The sequence below is a fragment of the Argiope bruennichi genome, chromosome 7, assembly GCF_947563725.1.
Source record: "Argiope bruennichi chromosome 7, qqArgBrue1.1, whole genome shotgun sequence".
Taxonomy (NCBI): Eukaryota; Metazoa; Arthropoda; class Arachnida; order Araneae; family Araneidae; genus Argiope; species Argiope bruennichi.
The window spans coordinates 83,205,297-83,229,591 of NC_079157.1; the positions used below are offsets into that span (position 1 = coordinate 83,205,297).

The 24,295-nt window shown below is 33.9% G+C and overlaps 1 protein-coding gene and 49 non-coding genes across 50 annotated transcripts in view; all 50 read right to left on the reverse strand.

The window, feature by feature from the left end:
• Positions 1–24,295, reverse strand: part of LOC129976125 (acetylcholine receptor subunit beta-like 1) — a 238,979-nt gene that overhangs the window by 86,703 nt on the left and 127,981 nt on the right. The window lies entirely within an intron of this gene.
• Positions 16,512–16,593, reverse strand: Trnas-cga (transfer RNA serine (anticodon CGA)). The gene has a single exon. It is a non-coding gene; the product is annotated as a tRNA-Ser (tRNA).
• Positions 16,814–16,895, reverse strand: Trnas-cga (transfer RNA serine (anticodon CGA)). The gene has a single exon. It is a non-coding gene; the product is annotated as a tRNA-Ser (tRNA).
• On the reverse strand, positions 16,965–17,046 carry Trnas-cga (transfer RNA serine (anticodon CGA)). Its single transcript has one exon. It is a non-coding gene; the product is annotated as a tRNA-Ser (tRNA).
• On the reverse strand, positions 17,267–17,348 carry Trnas-cga (transfer RNA serine (anticodon CGA)). Its single transcript has one exon. It is a non-coding gene; the product is annotated as a tRNA-Ser (tRNA).
• On the reverse strand, positions 17,418–17,499 carry Trnas-cga (transfer RNA serine (anticodon CGA)). The gene has a single exon. It is a non-coding gene; the product is annotated as a tRNA-Ser (tRNA).
• Positions 17,569–17,650, reverse strand: Trnas-cga (transfer RNA serine (anticodon CGA)). Its single transcript has one exon. It is a non-coding gene; the product is annotated as a tRNA-Ser (tRNA).
• On the reverse strand, positions 17,720–17,801 carry Trnas-cga (transfer RNA serine (anticodon CGA)). The gene has a single exon. It is a non-coding gene; the product is annotated as a tRNA-Ser (tRNA).
• On the reverse strand, positions 17,871–17,952 carry Trnas-cga (transfer RNA serine (anticodon CGA)). Its single transcript has one exon. It is a non-coding gene; the product is annotated as a tRNA-Ser (tRNA).
• On the reverse strand, positions 18,022–18,103 carry Trnas-cga (transfer RNA serine (anticodon CGA)). Its single transcript has one exon. It is a non-coding gene; the product is annotated as a tRNA-Ser (tRNA).
• On the reverse strand, positions 18,173–18,254 carry Trnas-cga (transfer RNA serine (anticodon CGA)). The gene has a single exon. It is a non-coding gene; the product is annotated as a tRNA-Ser (tRNA).
• Positions 18,324–18,405, reverse strand: Trnas-cga (transfer RNA serine (anticodon CGA)). The gene has a single exon. It is a non-coding gene; the product is annotated as a tRNA-Ser (tRNA).
• Trnas-cga (transfer RNA serine (anticodon CGA)) lies at positions 18,475–18,556 on the reverse strand. Its single transcript has one exon. It is a non-coding gene; the product is annotated as a tRNA-Ser (tRNA).
• Trnas-cga (transfer RNA serine (anticodon CGA)) lies at positions 18,626–18,707 on the reverse strand. The gene has a single exon. It is a non-coding gene; the product is annotated as a tRNA-Ser (tRNA).
• Trnas-cga (transfer RNA serine (anticodon CGA)) lies at positions 18,777–18,858 on the reverse strand. The gene has a single exon. It is a non-coding gene; the product is annotated as a tRNA-Ser (tRNA).
• On the reverse strand, positions 18,928–19,009 carry Trnas-cga (transfer RNA serine (anticodon CGA)). The gene has a single exon. It is a non-coding gene; the product is annotated as a tRNA-Ser (tRNA).
• Positions 19,079–19,160, reverse strand: Trnas-cga (transfer RNA serine (anticodon CGA)). Its single transcript has one exon. It is a non-coding gene; the product is annotated as a tRNA-Ser (tRNA).
• Trnas-cga (transfer RNA serine (anticodon CGA)) lies at positions 19,230–19,311 on the reverse strand. The gene has a single exon. It is a non-coding gene; the product is annotated as a tRNA-Ser (tRNA).
• Trnas-cga (transfer RNA serine (anticodon CGA)) lies at positions 19,381–19,462 on the reverse strand. Its single transcript has one exon. It is a non-coding gene; the product is annotated as a tRNA-Ser (tRNA).
• Trnas-cga (transfer RNA serine (anticodon CGA)) lies at positions 19,683–19,764 on the reverse strand. Its single transcript has one exon. It is a non-coding gene; the product is annotated as a tRNA-Ser (tRNA).
• Positions 19,834–19,915, reverse strand: Trnas-cga (transfer RNA serine (anticodon CGA)). The gene has a single exon. It is a non-coding gene; the product is annotated as a tRNA-Ser (tRNA).
• On the reverse strand, positions 19,985–20,066 carry Trnas-cga (transfer RNA serine (anticodon CGA)). The gene has a single exon. It is a non-coding gene; the product is annotated as a tRNA-Ser (tRNA).
• Positions 20,136–20,217, reverse strand: Trnas-cga (transfer RNA serine (anticodon CGA)). The gene has a single exon. It is a non-coding gene; the product is annotated as a tRNA-Ser (tRNA).
• On the reverse strand, positions 20,287–20,368 carry Trnas-cga (transfer RNA serine (anticodon CGA)). The gene has a single exon. It is a non-coding gene; the product is annotated as a tRNA-Ser (tRNA).
• On the reverse strand, positions 20,438–20,519 carry Trnas-cga (transfer RNA serine (anticodon CGA)). The gene has a single exon. It is a non-coding gene; the product is annotated as a tRNA-Ser (tRNA).
• Trnas-cga (transfer RNA serine (anticodon CGA)) lies at positions 20,589–20,670 on the reverse strand. The gene has a single exon. It is a non-coding gene; the product is annotated as a tRNA-Ser (tRNA).
• On the reverse strand, positions 20,740–20,821 carry Trnas-cga (transfer RNA serine (anticodon CGA)). Its single transcript has one exon. It is a non-coding gene; the product is annotated as a tRNA-Ser (tRNA).
• Trnas-cga (transfer RNA serine (anticodon CGA)) lies at positions 20,891–20,972 on the reverse strand. Its single transcript has one exon. It is a non-coding gene; the product is annotated as a tRNA-Ser (tRNA).
• Trnas-cga (transfer RNA serine (anticodon CGA)) lies at positions 21,042–21,123 on the reverse strand. The gene has a single exon. It is a non-coding gene; the product is annotated as a tRNA-Ser (tRNA).
• On the reverse strand, positions 21,193–21,274 carry Trnas-cga (transfer RNA serine (anticodon CGA)). The gene has a single exon. It is a non-coding gene; the product is annotated as a tRNA-Ser (tRNA).
• Trnas-cga (transfer RNA serine (anticodon CGA)) lies at positions 21,344–21,425 on the reverse strand. Its single transcript has one exon. It is a non-coding gene; the product is annotated as a tRNA-Ser (tRNA).
• Positions 21,495–21,576, reverse strand: Trnas-cga (transfer RNA serine (anticodon CGA)). Its single transcript has one exon. It is a non-coding gene; the product is annotated as a tRNA-Ser (tRNA).
• On the reverse strand, positions 21,646–21,727 carry Trnas-cga (transfer RNA serine (anticodon CGA)). Its single transcript has one exon. It is a non-coding gene; the product is annotated as a tRNA-Ser (tRNA).
• On the reverse strand, positions 21,797–21,878 carry Trnas-cga (transfer RNA serine (anticodon CGA)). The gene has a single exon. It is a non-coding gene; the product is annotated as a tRNA-Ser (tRNA).
• Positions 21,948–22,029, reverse strand: Trnas-cga (transfer RNA serine (anticodon CGA)). The gene has a single exon. It is a non-coding gene; the product is annotated as a tRNA-Ser (tRNA).
• Trnas-cga (transfer RNA serine (anticodon CGA)) lies at positions 22,099–22,180 on the reverse strand. The gene has a single exon. It is a non-coding gene; the product is annotated as a tRNA-Ser (tRNA).
• Trnas-cga (transfer RNA serine (anticodon CGA)) lies at positions 22,250–22,331 on the reverse strand. The gene has a single exon. It is a non-coding gene; the product is annotated as a tRNA-Ser (tRNA).
• Positions 22,401–22,482, reverse strand: Trnas-cga (transfer RNA serine (anticodon CGA)). Its single transcript has one exon. It is a non-coding gene; the product is annotated as a tRNA-Ser (tRNA).
• Trnas-cga (transfer RNA serine (anticodon CGA)) lies at positions 22,552–22,633 on the reverse strand. The gene has a single exon. It is a non-coding gene; the product is annotated as a tRNA-Ser (tRNA).
• Positions 22,703–22,784, reverse strand: Trnas-cga (transfer RNA serine (anticodon CGA)). Its single transcript has one exon. It is a non-coding gene; the product is annotated as a tRNA-Ser (tRNA).
• Trnas-cga (transfer RNA serine (anticodon CGA)) lies at positions 22,854–22,935 on the reverse strand. Its single transcript has one exon. It is a non-coding gene; the product is annotated as a tRNA-Ser (tRNA).
• Positions 23,005–23,086, reverse strand: Trnas-cga (transfer RNA serine (anticodon CGA)). Its single transcript has one exon. It is a non-coding gene; the product is annotated as a tRNA-Ser (tRNA).
• Trnas-cga (transfer RNA serine (anticodon CGA)) lies at positions 23,156–23,237 on the reverse strand. The gene has a single exon. It is a non-coding gene; the product is annotated as a tRNA-Ser (tRNA).
• Trnas-cga (transfer RNA serine (anticodon CGA)) lies at positions 23,307–23,388 on the reverse strand. The gene has a single exon. It is a non-coding gene; the product is annotated as a tRNA-Ser (tRNA).
• On the reverse strand, positions 23,458–23,539 carry Trnas-cga (transfer RNA serine (anticodon CGA)). The gene has a single exon. It is a non-coding gene; the product is annotated as a tRNA-Ser (tRNA).
• Positions 23,609–23,690, reverse strand: Trnas-cga (transfer RNA serine (anticodon CGA)). Its single transcript has one exon. It is a non-coding gene; the product is annotated as a tRNA-Ser (tRNA).
• Trnas-cga (transfer RNA serine (anticodon CGA)) lies at positions 23,760–23,841 on the reverse strand. The gene has a single exon. It is a non-coding gene; the product is annotated as a tRNA-Ser (tRNA).
• Positions 23,911–23,992, reverse strand: Trnas-cga (transfer RNA serine (anticodon CGA)). The gene has a single exon. It is a non-coding gene; the product is annotated as a tRNA-Ser (tRNA).
• On the reverse strand, positions 24,062–24,143 carry Trnas-cga (transfer RNA serine (anticodon CGA)). Its single transcript has one exon. It is a non-coding gene; the product is annotated as a tRNA-Ser (tRNA).
• Trnas-cga (transfer RNA serine (anticodon CGA)) lies at positions 24,213–24,294 on the reverse strand. The gene has a single exon. It is a non-coding gene; the product is annotated as a tRNA-Ser (tRNA).

Below are 24,295 nucleotides of genomic sequence, written 5' to 3' on the forward strand. Positions count from 1 at the left end.
CCGATAGGTTGTATTTATAAATGAATAAAGACTTGGCCTTAAAGCGTGATTTAGTGATATCTATAAAGCTGTAAAGACTTCTAGAGAGTTTATATATCTGTAAAGCGAATGGGCTTTAAAATTAATTTCTACAAATTTTCCCTACATGTAGGGTTAATAAACTATCACAATAGAAACTGGATCATTTGAACTGATTCGAGTTTGAGCGAACAAAATTTGAATCTGCGATAATTCGAATTTTTTCTTTCTCTGCTTCCTTCAATTTTGTATCCTCAAATGTTATAGTATCGTGTACAGTTCGAATGTATTCTGCTTAAATCCGTTATTCGTAAATTCATATAGGTAGGATATCAAATATATAAGAATTTAATGGAATAAAAATAAAATATCTAGTAGATAAGAATTTGATAGAATAAAAATAAAATATTAAATAGATAAGAATTTAAACGAATAAGAATAAAATAATAAATTAATAATAACTGGTAGAATAAGAATAAAATAATAAATAGATAATAACTGGTAGAATAAGAATAAAATATTAAATATATAATAACTGGTAGAATAAGAATAAAATATCAAATAGATAATAATTGGTAGAATAAGAATAAAATATCAAATAAATAAGAATTTGGTAGAATGAAATAGATAGAATTAGAATAATAAATAGAATAAATAGATAGAATTAGAATAATAAATAGAATAAATAGATAAGAATTTGGTAGAATAAAAATAGTACATAAATTTTATAAAGTTAATGAGTAAAATATCAAATAGATAAGAATTTGATAGAATAAGAATAGAATACCAAATAAATTCTATAGTTGCAAATACGAACAATTTAATTTAAATTCTTTGATATTAAAATTTTTTTATTATGTTCTTTGAATTTCAAACCAAAATAATGTTAATATATCTTCCATGACTCTATTTTATTTTTTCATTAATTCCTGTATTCTCAATATAAAATACAAAAGAATTTGATAGAATGAGAATAAAATATCAAATACATATTATAATGAAAATAGCTTTATTATTTAAATTCCAACTCGTCGATCATTTGAATTTTTAATATTTTCAGTTACAAAATAATATTAAATTTTTATTCAAAATAGTATTAATTTTTTGTTATTGAATAATATTAAAATATCGACCATAATTCGAATTTATTTTGTTTAACTCAATTGTTCGTAACATCAATTAGATAAAAATATGACAGAATAAAAATAGAATATCAAATAGATATTATAGTGTAACTTGGCTATTTTGAACTATATAAATTCCAATTTTTTGATAACTTGAATTTTTTTTATTTTGTTCCTTGAGTTTTTTATCAACATTATGTTAAAATGTCGTCCGTAATACGAATTTAATATTGTTAACTCATTAAGTATTTTAAACAAATAAGCAGACTAGATTAAATTAATCCACATTCCATCTTTTACTGAATTTTTGATGCTTTTCAGTCTCAGGCTTTATTCCAGAATTCTTATATATATTTTTGTTGGAAATAATTGCTTTAAGAGTATGATTATGAAAACCGGAGGGATATATTATAAAACAGAATTTATATCAGACATTGATCACACCTCTGTCGCATATAATAATAGAAATCTATTAGAAACAATACATATAAATAGGATGAGAGCTATAATAATGATCTATTAGCAAATTTCTAAACCGTAACAGATAAATATATAATTCCAATATGAAAAAAGCTTTAAATGGAATAAAGAATTATGTTGCTTAAGTCGATAAATGTGTCTGAAAAAATTATGAAATTCTAGTTCCGATATAATTTTCTATTTATATCAGTTGCATTTAATAAAACGTGTTTGCTGTTTGCTCATTAACACTTACGAAACGCTTTTAGAACGACATTCTAATAATTAAATAAGTAAATTTTTGTAATACACCAAAACTTTTTTCTTCTAAAATATGTATTTTTTCCATTAATGTTTTTATTAATGTAATGAAAATATAATGAAATTATGAAATTCTAGTTCCGATATAATTTTCTATTTATATCAGTTGTATTTAATAAAACGTGTTTGCTGTTTGCTCATTAACACTTACGAAACGCTTTTAGAACGACATTCTAATAATTAAATAAGTAAATTTTTGTAATACACCAAAACTTTTTTCTTCTAAAATATGTATTTTTTTTCCATTAATGTTTTTATTAATGTAATGAAAATATAATGAAATTATGAAATTCTAGTTCCGATATAATTTTCTATTTATATCAGTTGTATTTAATAAAACGTGTTTGCTGTTTGCTCATTAACACTTACGAAACGCTTTTAGAACGACATTCTAATAATTAAATAAGTAAATTTTTGTAATACACCAAAACTTTTTTCTTCTAAAATATGTATTTTTTTTCCATTAATGTTTTTATTAATGTAATGAAAATGTAATGAAATTATGAAATTCTAGTTCCGATATAATTTTCTATTTATATCAGTTGTATATAATAAAACGTGTTTGCTGTTTGCTCATTAACACTTACGAAACGCTTTTAGAACGACATTCTAATAATTAAATAAGTAAATTTTTGTAATACACCAAAACTTTTTTCTTCTAAAATATGTATTTTTTTCCATTAATGTTTTTAAAAATTCAGAATTTTATGCAACTGGAAAAGAATGCAAACTCATCAAATAAATCTAGCAAAAATTATGCATTATCTTTATTGCATATAATTGCATTTTTGTATAAATTTATTTATATTTTAAAATGTTCCAAAAAAATCACTAAATTACCATATAATATTGTATCATTGATATTGTATATAAATAATAAATGCAAGAAAGTATGTATTTATTTATTTTTGAGTCTCTGGAAAGAATTAAAGCTCATAAAATTCTATGATCAAGAAACAAGCAATGAACATTGTTTATGAACGAATTATATTCATTATTTTAACATCCATTAAATTTAATTCTATCCTAAAAGCCAATGTCAAAATGTTACGTATCAGAAATTTCTTTTTTTTCTTAAGTACAACATGTTTTTGCAAAAAAGGAAAATTTACTCCATTTTCTCCGTTAATATCTTTTGTTTAAAAAAAATTTTGTTAGTCTTCAAACGATTTTATACTCCGATTTCAAATGATTTTCTTATTTCACTCTTCCAAAATAAACAGATCCCTTTCAACTTTACTCTCAGAACTTTTACCCGCTTATCATTTTTTATGAAATTCGTTTGTTCTAAGCTGTTTTGCTATTAAAAAAAGTTGGAAGAAAGCAACAATCTCAACGTTAAACTCCAGACTGTAGAATCTTTACAAATTCAAGTACTATTAAAACTTTCAGCAAGTCATTTATAAATAGATATACAAGTCTAATCCCTACAGAACGTATTCTTCAAACATCATAGATAACCTACTTGCTAAAATCATTTATTTCGTTTCATCTAATGGCATCACTTTTCCTTAATACCATCACTCATCTCTGGAACATTTTAGTTTCAACATCCAGTATAAGAGTTATAAATGATTTTTACTTCTAGACAGAGATAGTCATTATTGCCAGTGATAGTAGTACTTTGTGAAGAAAGAGAGCAGTTGAATGGATTTTGAGTAAATGATTCCAATCTCCTATTAGAGATTTAGCTAGGGTAATTAACTAGAGATTAGCTAGAGTAATTTGAAACCCCATCAAAATCGAAACTAGGCATTTGAGCGTCTGTTATCCAATGAGAATATCTACCAAATACAGTAGCTAAAGTCCCCATTTAGCTGATTAAGGACTTAGACTTGGTATTGGACCTTTTCAAAATAGAATTTAGTGAAATAATTTCAGCTATATACGATAATTTTAACGGCTGCATTGAGTCAGCCAAAAATAGTCATACATTGATTAATGAATATTTTCCAAAGTGAATTTAACATTCCAAAATCAATGGCTCTCATCATAATTTTAAATATTTAAAATTATTTTTAAATGATTAATTCTTATATAGTTTTAAATAATTAAAATTATAATAAAATATTTTGTAACAAAATTAAACTAATACCTGTATGAATATTTTTAGTCTTCTTAGATCAACGACGCCCTTAAGCTACATTTCATTAGTATATTGGATGAAAAATAAATCCTGGACAGTCAGAAAAATTTAACCCTTTCTAAGGTCGTGAGAAGTATGCTTCCCACTAAATTTATCAATTTTTCTATGAAATTATGTAGGTTGGCATAAGTTCTGACAATTTTTTTTAGTAAGTCAGAAACTTAGATGCTTCAGTACTTTATCTCAGACAAAAGGATGTGTCTTGATTTTTTACTTAATTGTTAATTAACCAAATTAATTAATGAATCAGATTAAATTTACCTAATAAGCTAAATGAATCCCTTTACTCATTCTAATTTCAAGCCTAAAAATATTTTAACATAATATGACTAGAAAAAAATGGCCCTTTAAAGGGTTAATTGAATTTCAGATGAAGTCCTGGGAATTTTTAATCCACGAAAAAGAATTAAAATTGGGAATTGTTCGAAGCATTATTGGACACTTGATAGCCTTCATTTAGCATTTGATAATTCTCTCTCTCTCTCTCTCTCTCTCTCTCTCTGTCTGTCTGTCTGTCTCTCTCTCTCTCTCTCTCTGTCTGTCTGTCTGTCTCTCTCTCTCTCTCTCTCTCTCTCTCTCTCTCTCTCTCTCTCTCTCTCTCTCTCTCTCTCTCTCTCTCTGTGTGTGTGTGTGTGTGTGTGTGTGTGTGTGTGCGTGCGTGCGTGCGTGCTTATAGATGGGGTGTTGAATATTAAAGAGGGCACTAACTATTTTTTAAAGGTTATTATCACACTTTTCAAATGCATCAGTTTTTAAGAGATGGCATTAGTAGCACTGTTTGTATAGAAATAAATCGAGGAAGTATTTGAAAAGTAACAACCTTTAAAAATTATATATAACCAACACGAAAATAACCAAAAAAATGATCTCAAAATTAAACAGATAAATCTAAAAGTAAGCAGACAAGATTAAAAGGAGTATATTCCACCTGATCTAAACCACTATAAACAAAAGGAAACAAATTAACATCAAGGAATTACACATTTAGAATACAGTAAAGAGTTTTTAATGTAAATATAATATACTATATATGCGTTTTATCTTAAAATATTATTTACCCCTGGGGTAATCCAACGGAAGTCATTTTCAGGATGAAAATTCGACACATATAAAACAGATATTTGGCAGATGTCAATATGCCGGTGAATATCAACATTCTGATAGTCGCCACTCGGCATTCACTGGACGAAAATGTCGATATTCACCAGAGAATTCTGACATTTCCGAATTTCGGTCTTTCACGATCACAGAGAAGATTCTGAGCTCCTTCGAGAACAAAGTTTATTGTACTCTCCGATGACAAGTCGTTTTATCTTACAAAAAAATGAAATGCGAACCATTTTTTTTTTCTTTTTATTTAGAGGAATAATATCCAATAGATATTTAAGGTATATGATTATGTTAGTGATGATTTTTTTCAAAAAACGTTCGAAAATAATGTTATTTTTGAATATTTACATAAAATTGATTGAAAAATATCTATGGAACTAAAATATACCTGTTAAGTGGCAATTTTTTAAAAAATGGAAAAAAAGGCGATTTTTTGCTAAAAAAGAAGTATAAAGTAAAAAATCTTCTAGTTTAGAGATTTATCAAATGATTTGCTTAAAATTTTGTAGATCGCTTAAGAAATATATTATCTAGTTCCTGAACTAAAATTCTAGTTAAATATTCTGGTTCCACGAAATTTTCAATTCTTTTATCACTTTGTGAAGCACGAAAAGAACTATGAAATATTTCTAAATGAATAGATTACTTATTCTCTAGTTCAGGAAATACGAACGGTATTTAAGAATTATTACACTAAATTTGAATAAAAAAATTATGCTTTACATTTTAATTTATGAGGTGTTTCGTAAGAAAATTCTATCAAAGATTAGAATTTGAGAAAATGGCACCTGAAGATGCAAAAAAACATTAAAACTAATGTAAACACAGATATAAAAATCAATATAAATTCCCAAAATAAGACTTAGAAACAAAATTCAAAAGGTTTTATAAAGAAACTGACTCAAACGTTAAGAATACTAAATAAAAAAACATTCATAATTTCGCAAAAAATCGACTTTTCAACGTAGTATCTTAACTTAGGGTATCTATGTTCGGAGACTTTTTCCCCAGAAAAACGGTATTTGAATCATACTTTTTTAAATTTTAGAAGTAATTCATAATTAAAACTTAATAATTCACACAATAAAAGTATTAATTAAATAAATTTTTAAAAAATTGAGAAAATTTACAATTTTTTCATTAAATTTGACTTTTTTTTCAAAAACAAACAATCAAAATGATATAACCTGCTGTATATATAATTATATGTGAGTTTGTTAGGTCCTATACCAAATTTTTTACAATAACTTGTGACATTTCCAAATTATAAGAGTTTCAGTACAAATTTTTTTTTTCTAATTTTTTTTACCTGTTTGGCAAATATAAAAACCACATAATTTAGCAATAGATCGTAATTTTACATATATTCTGTTACAAGACCTATGTAACATTTGAAACAAAAATTACCACAAATGTTATGCAAATGCATTAAATAGGTATTCAGCTATTGTTATTATTATTATTATTTTCAAAAGGAAATTTCGCATATTTCGCCTTTTGTTTTTTTAAGCATAACTCAATTTTTTTAGTGAAAACTCTTAATCTTTTCTTCGTTTCTTAGCAGAACCTCGTGAGCGGCTTTTGTTATCCGTCATTCGAGAGCTGTCAATTATTTCGAATTTTTCTTCAGTAACACATCCTGGAGAAATATACATTTTATCCAACGCTGATAGTAATTCAGAAAATCCGTTATCGAATTGAATCATTGCAATATAGTCAACCCATTTCAGTGTTGTCAACCTAATAACCATTCCTTTTGGCATTATCAATCCAACAACTACATTGAAAGACTCGTTTCAGTTTCGAATTTTTCAATGAAAACATTTTTCAAATAGTTTTTGGTCACAGTGCTCAAAGTACACTATTTATCATATCATTAAGGAGACCAGATAAACTTTCTTTGTATTTTTGGTTAATGATGCGGCTATTGTACCAAACTTTATCCATCTAGCTCTCTTCGTTTTGTAGTTATCGTGTTAACATATTCAAGCAGCCGAACAGATGGACTTTCTCTAAACAGATTTTACTCGAAATTTGACAGAAATCTGCAAATTTGGTGCAAATGCCATATACCAAATTTCAACCATCTAGCTCAAAGCGTTTTTGAGTTATCTTTATCACAGACAGATATTTTCCAAAAACGTATTTTTCGAACTCAGGAAGATCTAAAGCGTGGAAATTTCTCAAAATCACGAGTTCGAATTGTTTTGACGATTGCTATAATTTCCTTGTATTACGTATCGAGAAAAAATTAATTAGTAAAATTAGGAAGTAAAAATTAATATTTGAAATGTATAGCCTAAACCAGCAAGAATATATCAATCTGTTAATCAACTAATCTATTGTTAATTTACCACCCCAAATAATCCCACACAAGTGTGATAACTGTTCAAACCGATATCACCATTATATACGATGTCCAACTACAATCAGCTGTGGGAGATGTCTTCCTCATATTTCTGCCATCCATCTATCCTCTACTGCCAGTTAAAACACGTTCGAACTAACAAAGAATCAATGCGGGTCATTCCTCAATGAAGAACAATGGTTTTTCCCTTTCTACCATTCAAAACGAATAATACTGAAACCAATGACCCGGAATAAGTTTCATTTCCTGGTCCCTTCCCCGAGATTTCCAGCTAATCTCTTTTCGAAAATGGATTCATCCATATCTGCTGGACAGTGGCTATAATTGCATTGAACAAACGTAAGAATTTGGTAGATTTGAATTTGAATGCAGATGCGGACTGGTCCAGGAAAATGTAGGAAGATTTCCATTAATGTAGAATACATTTTTTTTGTATATTAGAACAATCGTCTTAGAATTCTCACAATTTCGATGTTATGAATCAATAAACAGAATTTACAATTACTCCAATCTAAAAAGCAAATAAGTTAAGCCAAAAATTAGGCACAATTCATTCTATTGATATAAAAATCAAATGACATCCAGTAAAGTTTGTGTGTGCGTGGGTGCATGAGTGCGTGTATGTATGTGAGTGTGAGAGAGAGAAAAAGAGAGTTTGCACATGTATGTGTATGAGAGAGAATGTGTGTGCGTACGTGCGTTTATGCGTGAGAAATTCACTTTATATGCTTTCTTTAAGTTAATTATGCCGGCGTCCTGGCATAAGGGTAGCGCATCTTCCCCGTGATCTGGGCGTCCCGGGTTCGAGTCCCGGTTTGGGCGTGGTTGTTCCTCCTGTTCCATCTGTGAGATGTGTGAATGTGCCCTCCTGTAAAAAGGGGTTGTGCAAGCGAATGAGTAATGTGTGAGTTGTTAAGTCGTACTCTTGGACCAAGTTGGCTCTACGATAAAAACAAGAGACGCTCTCCCTTAGACTAAAATCCGCTGTCTTTGAACAGCGGGCTTGTCCGTAGCAAGTGCCCTAAGAAACAACGACAAATTAATCATTCTCTAATCATTTGAATTCGAATTTCCTATCTGAATAACAGTGGATTCAAGACTGCTTCTCAAGGTCTGTCTTCTATTAGCTTACATTTCCATTGCTAAACTTCAAAATCACACAAAAACCGCGCGCCTAAAATAAAAGCTTGCTTAGCTAAATCTCTTTTGAAAGTGTATAAACTGTGAACGACGCTTCTTTTCCTTTTCACTTTGCTCAGTGTCTCTCTACGGTTTCTAGACATGGTTTTCAAAAAAAAAATTAATCCTTTATTTAATCGAAAATAATAAGTAGTAGAAGAAAACTATGATTTAACAAGAGTATCTCTTCTGCTTGGTTACCAAAAGTTTTATTACATTTTTTTTTTTTTTTTTGTAAATTGATTTGAGGTTATGAAATAGAATGGTTTATTTATAGTTGAATTCTTCAGGCAAGCAATAAAACCCAGCATTTCATAATAATGTCGGAAACTTGGATACAATTAAGCAATTAGGAAAAACTATCATTTTGTGAATTTAAAATTTTGTGATTTTAAATTGCACTTAAAAAGTGAATAATGAAAAGTGAATTGAACAGGCATCTCAAGTTGTAAATAGAATATTTACAATTCAGCTATTAATTTCGATATAATGTGGCATTTATTTTTCTTCTATATTAACTTATAAAATTAGTTGTATCTCAAGCTGTGTGGAGTCGAAATGGTAATTGTATAACTACATATACTTGGTGGTAATTTAAGAATGTATTTTATGAAAAATAGTTGATGCGGAATAATGTGGGAAATGGATATCAGAAATTTATGGGTTGGAAATATTGCTTTAAAGAAACTTTCATGTCTTGCAATACATGAAGCATTAAAAAGAAATTGAAATAATCCGTTTTCATCAAAGTACATATGAATTTTCATATTTTTTATGTACGCTGATATAGAAACATTAAAATATAGTTGTTGTTAAAGAAAATATTCTAGATACCAATGGGCCACGGTGGCAAGGTCTCGGCTTCGGAACCGGAGGGTTTCAGATTTGAGACCCGATTCCACCGAAGAACCGCCGTGTAAGGGGGTCAGTTGCACACTAAATCTGTCCTGACCAAACGTCCTCCCGCTGGTGTGGTGTGGTGTGGTGTGGTGTGGAGAGGGGGGTGCCATCTCAGGTGTCGTCCTCGTCATCTGACCCCGTTCAAAATGACGAGGTCCATCCCAAAATAGCCCAAGTGTTGCTTCAAACGGGACATTAATATAACTAAACCAAACCAAATCTAGATACCAATAGAGATAAAAATCCTTATAAAAAAACTAATTGTTTTTGTCTGAAACAAAAAACAGAAAATACTTTACATTGTTGATTATATTAGTTAATTTCGCCTACCAGCTGGCAGATTTGCACATTTATGCCTATCAAAGAATATATAAGTCAATTTTGATAGCTCAGTGTCAAACAGTCTAGCCTACAGGACGTCTACACATACACAAACAATCATCTTTCTTAATAGTCGCCTTTCGCGACCAAATACTTTACTGGAAATTTTAGTTATATTCACTTTCAGTTAAATCGTTTAGATAAAACTTCAAGTCCAGGATTCTCTCAAACTGTCAAACATTAGGGCTGTATTATTTTAATAGTCTCGCATATATTTTATTCATTATACATATGAAGGAATTATCTAAGGAAGAACAGTTCCATAATGTCCTTGAACTATTATGTCCATTACAGCTCTAAATTTATTTTCAGGTATCCTAATTTCACTTTTTTTACTCGTCCTGTGAAGGACATAGATGTTAAAGATAATTTTTTTCTTTAGCTTTTAACAATGGAAGAAAATTACGCAGTCAAATATTTGACGAAACAATGAAAAACTATTTCTGTTTCATAAAACAACATGAAATTATTGTTCTAAAATATATTTAAAAGTTAATTGAATTTAGATAAATTAGTTTTATCGCAACTGAAATGGCATCATTGAAAAGATAATTTTTCGGTAAATCATTTTTGTAATATTTTTGATTGTTTTCGTGAAAAAATGAGATTTTTTTTAAATTCTTTATTAATTAAATTTTTTTTTCAAAACATTGCTCCGAGATGCCCATTCTTATCCACCAAAATGTAAATATGCAAACTTTGGTAACTCTTTGTCAAATGATAAGACATAGAGAATGTCAAAACACAAACATATATCTTTATTATTAGTAGAGATTATGATTATTCAACTAACAGTGCATTCATTCTAAGGTATTGGACGATATAAATTTTTATAACCTATTTGAAAAGGCCATGCATGAGACGATTAAACAAGATTGCTCCAAGATAAGCTATTCAACTAGCTTCTCCAAACAATAGCTCCCACCTACAGAAAACTCACCACCTCAGCAATCTCCCGCAAGTGAGAAAAATGTTCTGGTGCGATACGATCATTATTTATGACGTCCAGCTACAATCCGCTGTGGGAGATGCCTTCCCCAGATTAGTATCCTCCATCCATCCCACACCACCGGTTAAAACAAGGCCGCACTATCAAAGTGATGGACGGTCCTCGACGCCATCCCTCATTCCCTTTGGAAGAGAGGGAGAGAAAAAAAAATTCGAACGGGGTAGAAGGATTTTTCTCGTTCCGCCATTGAAAAGGAATAATAGTGATCGCAGAGATTCGACGAGAGTCCAATTTCCGGTGCCTTTTCCGGGTTTTCCAGTTAATCTCTTATCGGACATGGATTAATCAACATCTATCGGGTGGTGAATGGGACAAGTGTAGGAATTCAGTAGACCTAGGGCTAAAGACGGATGTACTGGAGTACTTTATCCACCGCAAATTAAAGACTTTGTCTTCAGTTGCGTCTGTTTCGGGGCAGCTTAAGAGCTTAATGAACAGTGGGAGACTAGATTTAAGCTCGTAGAACTTTTTTCCTTCTGTTTTGATTTGAACAATCAAAAGAGGATATCCAGAATTTTTTTGCCGCCAGTCGTAGACATTGTGAATTCGGTAGGAATCATACAGAAAGAAATTTAGCAGTTAGTTGTTCTTTGAAAAAAAAACTTAAAATGACTTTTGACTGAAACATCGAATGATAAATAATAAAAAAATCTCCCTCTGTATTGAAATGTAATTTTGTTGTTGTTACTCGTAAACGTGTGGGTATATAAATGAATTTGAGAGTTTTACTGGATGCATATGCATTTTAATCCGTTTAATTTATTGACAGATATTTCCTCATGAATCCGAGAAGAACCTCATCAAGAATATGAGAATCTCATCATTTCATTACAACCAGCAAGACAGCTCTTCCCATGGTTGTATAAAACAGAGGAATAAATAGTGTTGTGACTCACCGAACAACCACTTATGCAAGGAGAACTACCGAAGAGAATAGACGTAAGTATTTTTGAAATGTTTATCTTGTAATAAACATGAGTTTGTGTGTGTGTGTGCGCATGAGTGAGTGAATGCATGCGTGCGTGCTTGGCTCTACAGACTAACCTGTCGAAATGTAATATCTTTGATTGATATTATCTCTTTGTAAATTGGTCTCTTTGTGCTGCTGTGTTTATTTAATAACGCTTTTCTGCGTATGTGCTGCTGTTAACTGCAAGTGCTGTTATTGTGTATACCTCAGATATATGTTTTGCTACCTGCGTACCGTGTGTGAGTGTGTGTGTGTGTGAGAGAGAGAGAGAGAGAGAAAGGGATAGATAGTGAGTGAGTGTGTGAAAGAGAGAGAGGGAGTATGTGTGTGTGTGTGTGTATGTGTGTGCGTGCGCGTGTATGTGTGTGCGTGTGTGTGCGCGTGTGTGTGTGCGTGAGTGAGTAATTGAGTGAGTGAAGCATGCGTGCGTGCTTGGCTCTACAGACTAACCTGTCGAAATGTAATATCTTTGATTGATGTTATCTCTTTGTAAATTGGTCTCTTTGTGCTGCTGTGTTTATTTAATAACGATTTTCTGCGTATGTGCTGCTGTTAACTGCAAGTGCTGTTATTGTGTATACCTCAGATATATGTTTTGCTACCTGCGTACCGTGTGTGAGTGTGTGTGTGTGTGAGAGAGAGAGAGAGAGAGAAAGGGATAGATAGTGAGTGAGTGTGTGAAAGAGAGAGAGGGAGTATGTGTGTGTGTGTGTGTATGTGTGTGCGTGCGCGTGTATGTGTGTGCGTGTGTGTGCGCGTGTGTGTGTGCGTGAGTGAGTAATTGAGTGAGTGAAGCATGCGTGCGTGCTTGGCTCTACAGACTAACCTGTCGAAATGTAATATCTTTGATTGATGTTATCTCTTTGTAAATTGGTCTCTTTGTGCTGCTGTGTTTATTTAATAACGATTTTCTGCGTATGTGCTGCTGTTAACTGCAAGTGCTGTTATTGTGTATACCTCAGATATATGTTTTGCTACCTGCGTACCGTGTGTGAGTGTGTGTGTGTGTGTGAGAGAGAGAGAGAGAGAAAGGGATAGATAGTGAGTGAGTGTGTGAAAGAGAGAGAGAGGGAGTATGTCTGTGTGTGTGTGTATGTGTGTGCGTGCGCGTGTATGTGTGTGCGTGTGTGTGCGCGTGTGTGTGTGAGTGAGTGAGTAAGTGAGTGAGTGAAGCATGCGTGAGTGCGTGGGCTCAACAGACTAACCTGTCGAAATATAATAATGGTAATATTAAACTTCTAAAAACTGTTGCCCAACAATTCTTTAATTTCAGCTCCAGTGTCAATCCCGAAAAGTTGAAATCCCCTGTCTGAAGTGTTAAAACGAATTGAAATTCCTTTTTCTTACTGTTTTTGCTTCATATTTTTGGAGATAAAATGGCGTTTCTCTTCAATGGCCATTGCTCACGCCCTTTGCAATAATATTGAAACATTTCCTCTTTTTGAGTCAGATTATAAGCATACAAACGTAGTTATGGATATTTTTAAGTGACTACAGATTCCTTCAATACTTTCAAAAAACAGTATAGTCAATTTTGTGCGCGTGTGTATATATATATATATATATATATTTATATATACTCAACCCCGTATACCCAAAGTCGTGAAGTATCAGATGGCAAGAAAAAAGAGACAGAAGTCTTTCCTTTTAGTGCTTTTACAAAGAGATTCTGATAGGGATTTTTTTTGATAGAGTCGACTTAGTAAAGGGAATCTTAGGTATCTTTGAAAGGAATGCGTAGATGTTGGGAATTTTTATCCCTTCGCTCAGAGCAACTTTTTCAGGGCGTATGTAGCAATAATTAAATAAAAATGTGAGATTTGGATCAGGAAATAAGAGAAAACATTAGAATATAGTAACATGAATAAATTTAAGATAAAAATTAGGAAATTAATTAGGATTTAAATTAAATTAAGAGATATCATTACATATATATGAAAGTCTGTGTGTCTTTTATAGAAAGCTATCGTTTTTGAAAACTTGATGAAACCTACCGTAAGCATTCTTCGAGACAAAAAAAAGTCACTCTCCAACTTATGGAAAATCAAAAATTAATTAAAATACATGTTAATTAAAAAAATAAATAAATGTTTGTTATTTTCCAGAAAAAGTTTTAGAAAGTATTTTCTTATAAAAATTATTTCGCATTTTGTTAAAACTCAAAAAAAAAATCTTTTTTTTAATTATATCAATTTCATTCCTATAAAATTATTTTCTCTAATATTAATATTTTTAAAATTTTATTCGATTCACAATCACAAATAATATTTTTATGATAAAGATTAATTTCAAACTAATTTCATTCTTCCATTCAACCACATACTTTTACCTCTTTTAATTTTTTTAAAAAACTGTTTTCTTTGGACATTAATTCCGAAATAAAATTTTCACTTTCCGATTTCATTATAAGTATAAACATTTTTTAATTTATACACTCAGTCATTTATAAAAATATACCGATACCATTAAGCTCATCTTTTCAATCTTATCAAATAATAAGTTGAAAATGAAAATTTAAATAAATACATTCTGTATTAATAGTTTATCAGCCATAGAAAACAATATTCCGAATGAATAAGCTGGTCGCCAAAGGCTGCTAGCATAGATATAAATTATTGAAATTAATTTCAATAAGTCAAATTTGTTTTACGAAGCGGATATCGATTTATAAAAAAACGGGAAGAAAACATCATTATGTACTTTTGTGAACATATCAGCATCATGATTAAAATGACTCTTATCATTTTCTCTGCACCATAAAAATGCTTTTAAAGTTTCTGTCCTCACTTTGTTAAGCACCTTAAACAATCGAATAGTCCTTTCCAATATCCAGTTCACCGCATCAAATCCGCTTGAAGCTGAAAGATAAGACTTTTACAGACAATTTTGGGATTTAGCCAACGGAATATCTAAACAGGATATCAGTTTTATTTTTATGAGCTTTAAAAATCTCCCATAAAATCTGGAAAGTAAATTTAAAGGAACTGCCATATCCTGTTCATGTGATCAAAATAGATAAGTAAAACTGATATCTGGTGTTTAATTTATATAAATAATGATATTTATAATAACTATCCCCTTTGTTATGCATCATTAAAAGCTTATTTATTTCTACTGGAATCGTTTGCAGTTAAGTGGAATTTGTTGTCGAGTATTTCTAGGATTAATAATCAAAGCACAATGAGTAAACTATTAACAAATCTTCCAGACATTGGAAAAAGGGACAACGAGCACTTTTGAGGAATGCATTTTTATGGTGCTGTATATAAAACTACAAGATTTTCTTAAACTTAGATGCGGCCCTCCAAAATCTGGGAATCTTGCTACAGACAAAAGTAGCAAAAAAATACTTATAAATGAGTAACATAATGTAAAATTTTAATTAAGAAAACATTAAAATTTTTGTGCATTTCAAGTAATTTTTTTAAATAAAAATGGCAAACGGAGGTGTGAAAAATATGTATTTGCATTTGCTTTTACACTTTTTCTTCATAGTGATTCGTAAATTTTAATCTTTTTGGCGGAAGGGAGGAGAGAATCAAAAGGTAAAAACTATTTACTTACATATTTTTAGTAAAATTAATTATTTTCTTTATTAAAATTATTTTATTTTATTTGGTAAGCAACATCAAAATCTAATTTGATTAAAAAGGAAAATAGAATTGTTCAGAAATTAATTTTAAAAATACCAAACCGATTTAATATTTTTTATAGGAACTATGTATTGATAGTAAAATATGAAACAGCCCAGCACTTCTAATTCAAGCATTCAATATTGTTCAGTAAGCGTACAAATGGAAACTTGGTTAGTAGTATTAAAAAAGTTTTGTTGATAAGAATACTAAAAATATGAAAGCAATGATTTTGCACTTATAGCAATTTTAATTTACCATCTTGAAAAACTTTCTTAACTCGGTGCCCCTAAGAAATTGCCTGGTCAGAATCAATCACCCCTTCGGTAACAACATTCCCATGCTTCTAAGTGTTTTAGCCCTCAACCCCTAGAATTTCTGGACCTTTTCTGGGCACCCACCTCCTACAGAAGGTGGAATATTTAAATGCTCCCTCTAACATAATAATTATACCAAATATTAGTGTATTGTTTTCTCTGCATTCACTACCGCCTCCATGGAAGATTCCAGTGCCAAATGGTACTATTCTTAGTTGGGAAATTATGAACTTGAAGGATAAATTTTAGTACATAATTCTAAAACAAGAAGTTCATATTTCTATGAAATTCTAAATCAAAGCAGTCTCAAATTTGACTATAAATTGATCTGTAAAGTCTCGTGTGATAACTAAAAAACTCAACTGTTCGGATAAGTAGAATTTGATAAGCGATCTACAATTTTGTAAGTTTTGGTTTCAAATAGTTAAAAAAAACTTTCAAAGCACGTGTTTCTAGGCTACACTATAAGGCACAAAATGCGAGATTTTAAAAATAAAACCTTAACCTCGCGGCATGTGTCTTACTTACTATTATCACGATTACAATAATTATTACGCACACAAGAAAGTAAAAGCAACGCAATCGGTAGGATCCGAACCTACGCGGGAATATCCCAATGGATTTCGAGTCCATCGCTTTAACCACTCGGCCACGGCTGCTTGTTTTGTATTTTAATTATTATTATCAAGATAACAATAGTTATTACGGACACAAGTAAGTAAAAGCTACGCAATCGGTAGGAACCAAACCTACTTCTTAACATCCCAACGGATTTCGAGTCCATCGCCTTACCCACTCGGCCACGACTGCTTGTTTTGTTCCTTAATTATCATTATCACGATTACAATAATTATTACGGACACAAGAAAGTAAAAGCAACGCAATCGGTAGGATTCGAACCTACGCGGGAATATCCCAATGGATTTCGAGTCCATCGCCTTAACCACTCGGCCACGACTACTTGTTTTGTTCCTTAAATATCATTATCACGATTACAATAATTATTACGGACACAAGAAAGTAAAAGCAACGCAATCGGTAGGATTCGAACCTACGCGGGAACATCCAAATGGATTTCGAGTCCATCGCCTTAACCACTCGGCCACGACTGCTTGTTTTGTTCCTTAATTATTATTATCACGATTACAATAATTATTACGGACACAAGAAAGTAAAAGCTACGCAATCGGTAGGAACCAAACCTACTTGTTAACATCCCAACGGATTTCGAGTCCATCACCTTACCCACTCGGCCACGACTGCTTGTTTTGTTCCATAATTATCATTATGACGATTACAATAACTATTACGGACACAAGAAAGTAAAAGCAACGCAATCGGTAGGATTTGAACCTACGCGGGAACATCCAAATGGATTTCGAGTCCATCGCCTTAACCACTCGGCCACGACTGCTTGTTTTGTTCCTTAATTATCATTATCACGATTACAATAATTATTACGGACACAAGAAAGTAAAAGCAACGCAATCGGTAGGATTCGAACCCACGCGGGAATATCCCAATGGATTTCGAGTCCATCGCCGTAACCACTCGGCCACGCCTGCTTCTTTTGTTCCTTAAATATCATTATCACGATTACAATAATTATTACGGACACAAGAAAGTAAAAGCAACGCAATCGGTAGGATTCGAACCTACGCGGGAATATCCCAATGGATTTCGAGTCCATCGCCTTAACCACTCGGCCACGACTACTTGTTTTGTTCCTTAAATATCATTATCACGATTACAATAATTATTACGGACACAAGAAAGTAAAAGCAACGCAATCGGTAGGATTCGAACCTACTTGTTAACATCCCAACGGATTTCGAGTCCATCGCCTTACCCACTCGGCCACGACTGCTTGTTTTGTTCCTTAAATATCATTATCACGATTACAATAATTATTACGGACACAAGAAAGTAAAAGCAACGCAATCGGTAGGATTCGAACCTACGCGGGAATATCCCAATGGATTTCGAGTCCATCGCCTTAACCACTCGGCCACAACTGCTTGTTTTGTTCCTTAAATATCATTATCACGATTACAATAATTATTACGGACACAAGAAAGTAAAAGCAACGCAATCGGTAGGATTCGAACCTACGCGGGAATATCCCAATGGATTTCGAGTCCATCGCCTTAACCACTCTGCCACGACTGCTTGTTTTGTTCCTTAATTATCATTATCACGATTACAATAATTATTACGGACACAAGAAAGTAAAAGCAACGCAATCGGTAGGATTCGAACCTACGCGGGAATATCCCAATGGATTTCGAGTCCATCGCCTTAACCACTCTGCCACGACTGCTTGTTTTGTTCCTTAATTATCATTATCACGATTACAATAATTATTACGGACACAAGAAAGTAAAAGCAACGCAATCGGTAGGATTCGAACCTACGCGGGAATATCCCAATCGATTTCGAGTCCATCGCCTTATCCACTCGGCCACGACTGCTTCTTTTGTTCCTTAATTATCATTATCACGATTACAATAATTATTACGGACACAAGAAAGTAAAAGCAACGCAATCGGTAGGATTCGAACCTACTTGTTAACATCCCAACGGATTTCGAGTCCATCGCCTTACCCACTCGGCCACGACTGCTTGTTTTGTTCCTTAAATATCATTATCACGATTACAATAATTATTACGGACACAAGAAAGTAAAAGCAACGCAATCGGTAGGATTCGAACCTACGCGGGAATATCCCAATGGATGTCGAGTCCATCGCCTTAACCACTCGGCCACGACTGCTTGTTTTGTTCCTTAATTATCATTATCACGATTACAATAATTATTACGGACACAAGAAAGTAAAAGCAACGCAATCGGTAGGATTCGAACCTACTTGTTAACATCCCAACGGATTTCGAGTCCATCGCCTTACCCACTCGGCCACGACTGCTTGTTTTGTTCCTTAAATATCATTATCACGATTACAATAATTATTACGGACACAAGAAAGTAAAAGCAACGCAATCGGTAGGATTCGAACCTACGCGGGAATATCCCAATGGATGTCGAGTCCATCGCCTTAACCACTCGGCCACGACTGCTTGTTTTGTTCCTTAATTATCATTATCACGATTACAATAATTATTACGGACACAAGAAAGTAAAAGCAACGCAATCGGTAGGATTCGAACCTACTTGTTAACATCCCAACGGATTTCGAGTCCATCGCCTTACCCACTCGGCCACGACTGCTTGTTTTGTTCCTTAAATATCATTATCACGATTACAATAATTATTACGGACACAAGAAAGTAAAAGCAACGCAATCGGTAGGATTCGAACCTACGCGGGAATATCCCAATGGATGTCGAGTCCATCGCCTTAACCACTCGGCCACGACTGCTTGTTTTGTTCCTTAATTATCATTATCACGATTACAATAATTATTACGGACACAAGAAAGTAAAAGCAACGCAATCGGTAGGATTCGAACCTACGCGGGAATATCCCAATCGATTTCGAGTCCATCGCCTTATCCACTCGGCCACGACTGCTTCTTTTGTTCCTTAATTATCATTATCACGATTACAATAATTATTACGGACACAAGAAAGTAAAAGCAACGCAATTGGTAGGATTCGAACCTACTTGTTAACATCCCAACGGATTTCGAGTCCATCGCCTTACCCACTCGGCCACGACTGCTTGTTTTGTTCCTTAAATATCATTATCACGATTACAATAATTATTACGGACACAAGAAAGTAAAAGCAACGCAATCGGTAGGATTCGAACCTACGCGGGAATATCCCAATGGATTTCGAGTCCATCGCCTTAACCACTCGGCCACAACTGCTTGTTTTGTTCCTTAAATATCATTATCACGATTACAATAATTATTACGGACGCAAGAAAGTAAAAGCAACGCAATCGGTAGGATTCGAACCTACGCGGGAATATCCCAATGGATTTCGAGTCCATCGCCTTAACCACTCTGCCACGACTGCTTGTTTTGTTCCTTAATTATCATTATCACGATTACAATAATTATTACGGACACAAGAAAGTAAAAGCAACGCAATCGGTAGGATTCGAACCTACGCGGGAATATCCCAATCGATTTCGAGTCCATCGCCTTATCCACTCGGCCACGACTGCTTCTTTTGTTCCTTAATTATCATTATCACGATTACAATAATTATTACGGACACAAGAAAGTAAAAGCAACGCAATCGGTAGGATTCGAACCTACGCGGGAATATCCCAATGGATTTCGAGTCCATCGCCTTAACCACTCTGCCACGACTGCTTCTTTTGTTCCTTAATTATCATTATCACGATTACAATAATTATTACGGACACAAGAAAGTAAAAGCAACGCAATCGGTAGGATTCGAACCTACGCGGGAATATCCCAATCGATTTCGAGTCCATCGCCTTATCCACTCGGCCACGACTGCTTCTTTTGTTCCTTAATTATCATTATCACGATTACAATAATTATTACGGACACAAGAAAGTAAAAGCAACGCAATCGGTAGGATTCGAACCTACGCGGGAATATCCCAATGGATGTCGAGTCCATCGCCTTAACCACTCGGCCACGACTGCTTGTTTTGTTCCTTAAATATCATTATCACGATTACAATAATTATTACGGACACAAGAAAGTAAAAGCAACGCAATCGGTAGGATTCGAACCTACGCGGGAATATCCCAATGGATTTCGAGTCCATCGCCTTAACCACTCTGCCACGACTGCTTGTTTTGTTCCTTAATTATCATTATCACGATTACAATAATTATTACGGACACAAGAAAGTAAAAGCAACGCAATCGGTAGGATTCGAACCTACGCGGGAATATCCCAATCGATTTCGAGTCCATCGCCTTATCCACTCGGCCACGACTGCTTCTTTTGTTCCTTAATTATCATTATCACGATTACAATAATTATTACGGACACAAGAAAGTAAAAGCAACGCAATCGGTAGGATTCGAACCTACGCGGGAATATCCCAATGGATTTCGAGTCCATCGCCTTAACCACTCTGCCACGACTGCTTGTTTTGTTCCTTAATTATCATTATCACGATTACAATAATTATTACGGACACAAGAAAGTAAAAGCAACGCAATCGGTAGGATTCGAACCTACGCGGGAATATCCCAATCGATTTCGAGTCCATCGCCTTATCCACTCGGCCACGACTGCTTCTTTTGTTCCTTAATTATCATTATCACGATTACAATAATTATTACGGACACAAGAAAGTAAAAGCAACGCAATCGGTAGGATTCGAACCTACGCAGGAATATCCCAATGGATTTCGAGTCCATCGCCTTAACCACTCGGCCACGACTGCTTGTTTTGTTCCTTAAATATCATTATCACGATTACAATAATTATTACGGACACAAGAAAGTAAAAGCAACGCAATCGGTAGGATTCGAACCTACGCGGGAATATCCCAATGGTTTTCGAGTCCATCGCCTTAACAACTCGGCCACGACTGCTTGTTTTGTTCCTTAAATATCATTATCAAGATTACAATAATTATTACGGACACAAGAAAGTAAAAGCAACGCAATCGGTAGGATTCGAACCTACGCGGGAATATCTCAATGGATTTCGAGTCCACCGCCTTAACCACTCTGCCACGACTGCTTGTTTTGTTCCTTAATTATCATTATCACGATTACAATAATTATTACGGACACAAGAAAGTAAAAGCAACGCAATCGGTAGGATTCGAACCTACGCGGGAATATCCCAATGGATTTCGAGTCCATCGCCTTAACCACTCGGCCACGACTGCTTGTTTTGTTCCTTAATTATCATTATCACGATTACAATAATTATTACGGACACAAGAAAGTAAAAGCAACGCAATCGGTAGGATTCGAACCTACGCGGGAATATCCCAATCGATTTCGAGTCCATCGCCTTAACCACTCTGCCACGACTGCTTGTTTTGTTCCTTAATTATCATTATCACGATTACAATAATTATTACGGACACAAGAAAGTAAAAGCAACGCAATCGGTAGGATTCGAACCTACGCGGGAATATCCCAATGGATTTCGAGTCCATCGCCTTAACCACTCTGCCACGACTGCTTGTTTTGTTCCTTAATTATCATTATCACGATTACAATAATTATTACGGACACAAGAAAGTAAAAGCAACGCAATCGGTAGGATTCGAACCTACGCGGGAATATCCCAATGGATGTCGAGTCCATCGCCTTAACCACTCGGCCACGACTGCTTGTTTTGTTCCTTAAATATCATTATCACGATTACAATAATTATTACGGACACAAGAAAGTAAAAGCAACGCAATCGGTAGGATTCGAACCTACGCGGGAATATCCCAATGGATTTCGAGTCCATCGCCTTAACCACTCTGCCACGACTGCTTGTTTTGTTCCTTAATTATCATTATCACGATTACAATAATTATTACGGACACAAGAAAGTAAAAGCAACGCAATCGGTAGGATTCGAACCTACGCGGGAATATCCCAATCGATTTCGAGTCCATCGCCTTATCCACTCGGCCACGACTGCTTCTTTTGTTCCTTAATTATCATTATCACGATTACAATAATTATTACGGACACAAGAAAGTAAAAGCAACGCAATCGGTAGGATTCGAACCTACGCGGGAATATCCCAATGGATTTCGAGTCCATCGCCTTAACCACTCTGCCACGACTGCTTGTTTTGTTCCTTAATTATCATTATCACGATTACAATAATTATTACGGACACAAGAAAGTAAAAGCAACGCAATCGGTAGGATTCGAACCTACGCGGGAATATCCCAATCGATTTCGAGTCCATCGCCTTATCCACTCGGCCACGACTGCTTCTTTTGTTCCTTAATTATCATTATCACGATTACAATAATTATTACGGACACAAGAAAGTAAAAGCAACGCAATCGGTAGGATTCGAACCTACGCAGGAATATCCCAATGGATTTCGAGTCCATCGCCTTAACCACTCGGCCACGACTGCTTGTTTTGTTCCTTAAATATCATTATCACGATTACAATAATTATTACGGACACAAGAAAGTAAAAGCAACGCAATCGGTAGGATTCGAACCTACGCGGGAATATCCCAATGGTTTTCGAGTCCATCGCCTTAACAACTCGGCCACGACTGCTTGTTTTGTTCCTTAAATATCATTATCAAGATTACAATAATTATTACGGACACAAGAAAGTAAAAGCAACGCAATCGGTAGGATTCGAACCTACGCGGGAATATCCCAATGGTTTTCGAGTCCATCGCCTTAACCACTCGGCCACGACTGCTTGTTTTGTTCCTTAATTATCATTATCACGATTACAATAATTATTACGGACACAAGAAAGTAAAAGCAACGCAATCGGTAGGATTCGAACCTACGCGGGAATATCCCAATGGATTTCGAGTCCATCGCCTTAACCACTCGGCCACGACTACTTGCTTTGTTCCTTAAATATCATTATCACCATTACAATAATTATTACGGACACAAGAAAGTAAAAGCAACGCAATCGGTAGGATTCGAATCTACGCGGGAATATCCAAATGGATTTCGAGTCCATCGCCTTAACCACTCGGCCACAACTGCTTGTTTTGTTCCTTAAATATCATTATCACGATTACAATAATTATTACGGACGCAAGAAAGTAAAAGCAACGCAATCGGTAGGATTCGAACCTACGCGGGAATATCCCAATGGATTTCGAGTCCATCGCCTTAACAACTCGGCCACGACTGCTTTTATTGTTCCCTAAATATCATTATCACGATTACAATAATTATTACGGACACAAGAAAGTAAAAGCACCGCAATCGGTAGGATTCGAACCTACGCGGGAATATCCCAATGGATTTCGAGTCCATCGCCTTAACCACTCGGCCACGACTGCTTGTTTTGTTCCTTAAATATCATTATCACGATTACAATAATTATTACGGACACAAGAAAGTAAAAGCAACGCAATCGGTAGGATTCGAACCTACGCGGGAATATCCCAATGGATTTCGAGTCCATCGCCTTAACCACTCCGCCACGACTGCTTGTTTTGTTCCTTAAATATCATTATAACGATTACAATAATTATTACGGACACAACAAAGTAAAAGACACGCAATCGGTAGGATTAGAACCTACGCGGGAATATCCCAATGGATTTCGAGTCCATCGCCTTAACCACTCGGCCACGACTGCTTGTTTTGTTCCTTAATTATCATTATCAGGATTACAATAATTATTACGGACAAAAGAAAGTAAAAGCAACGCAATCGGTAGGATTCGAACCTACGCGGGAATATCCCAATGGATTTCGAGTCCATCGCCTTAACCACTCGGCCACGACTGCT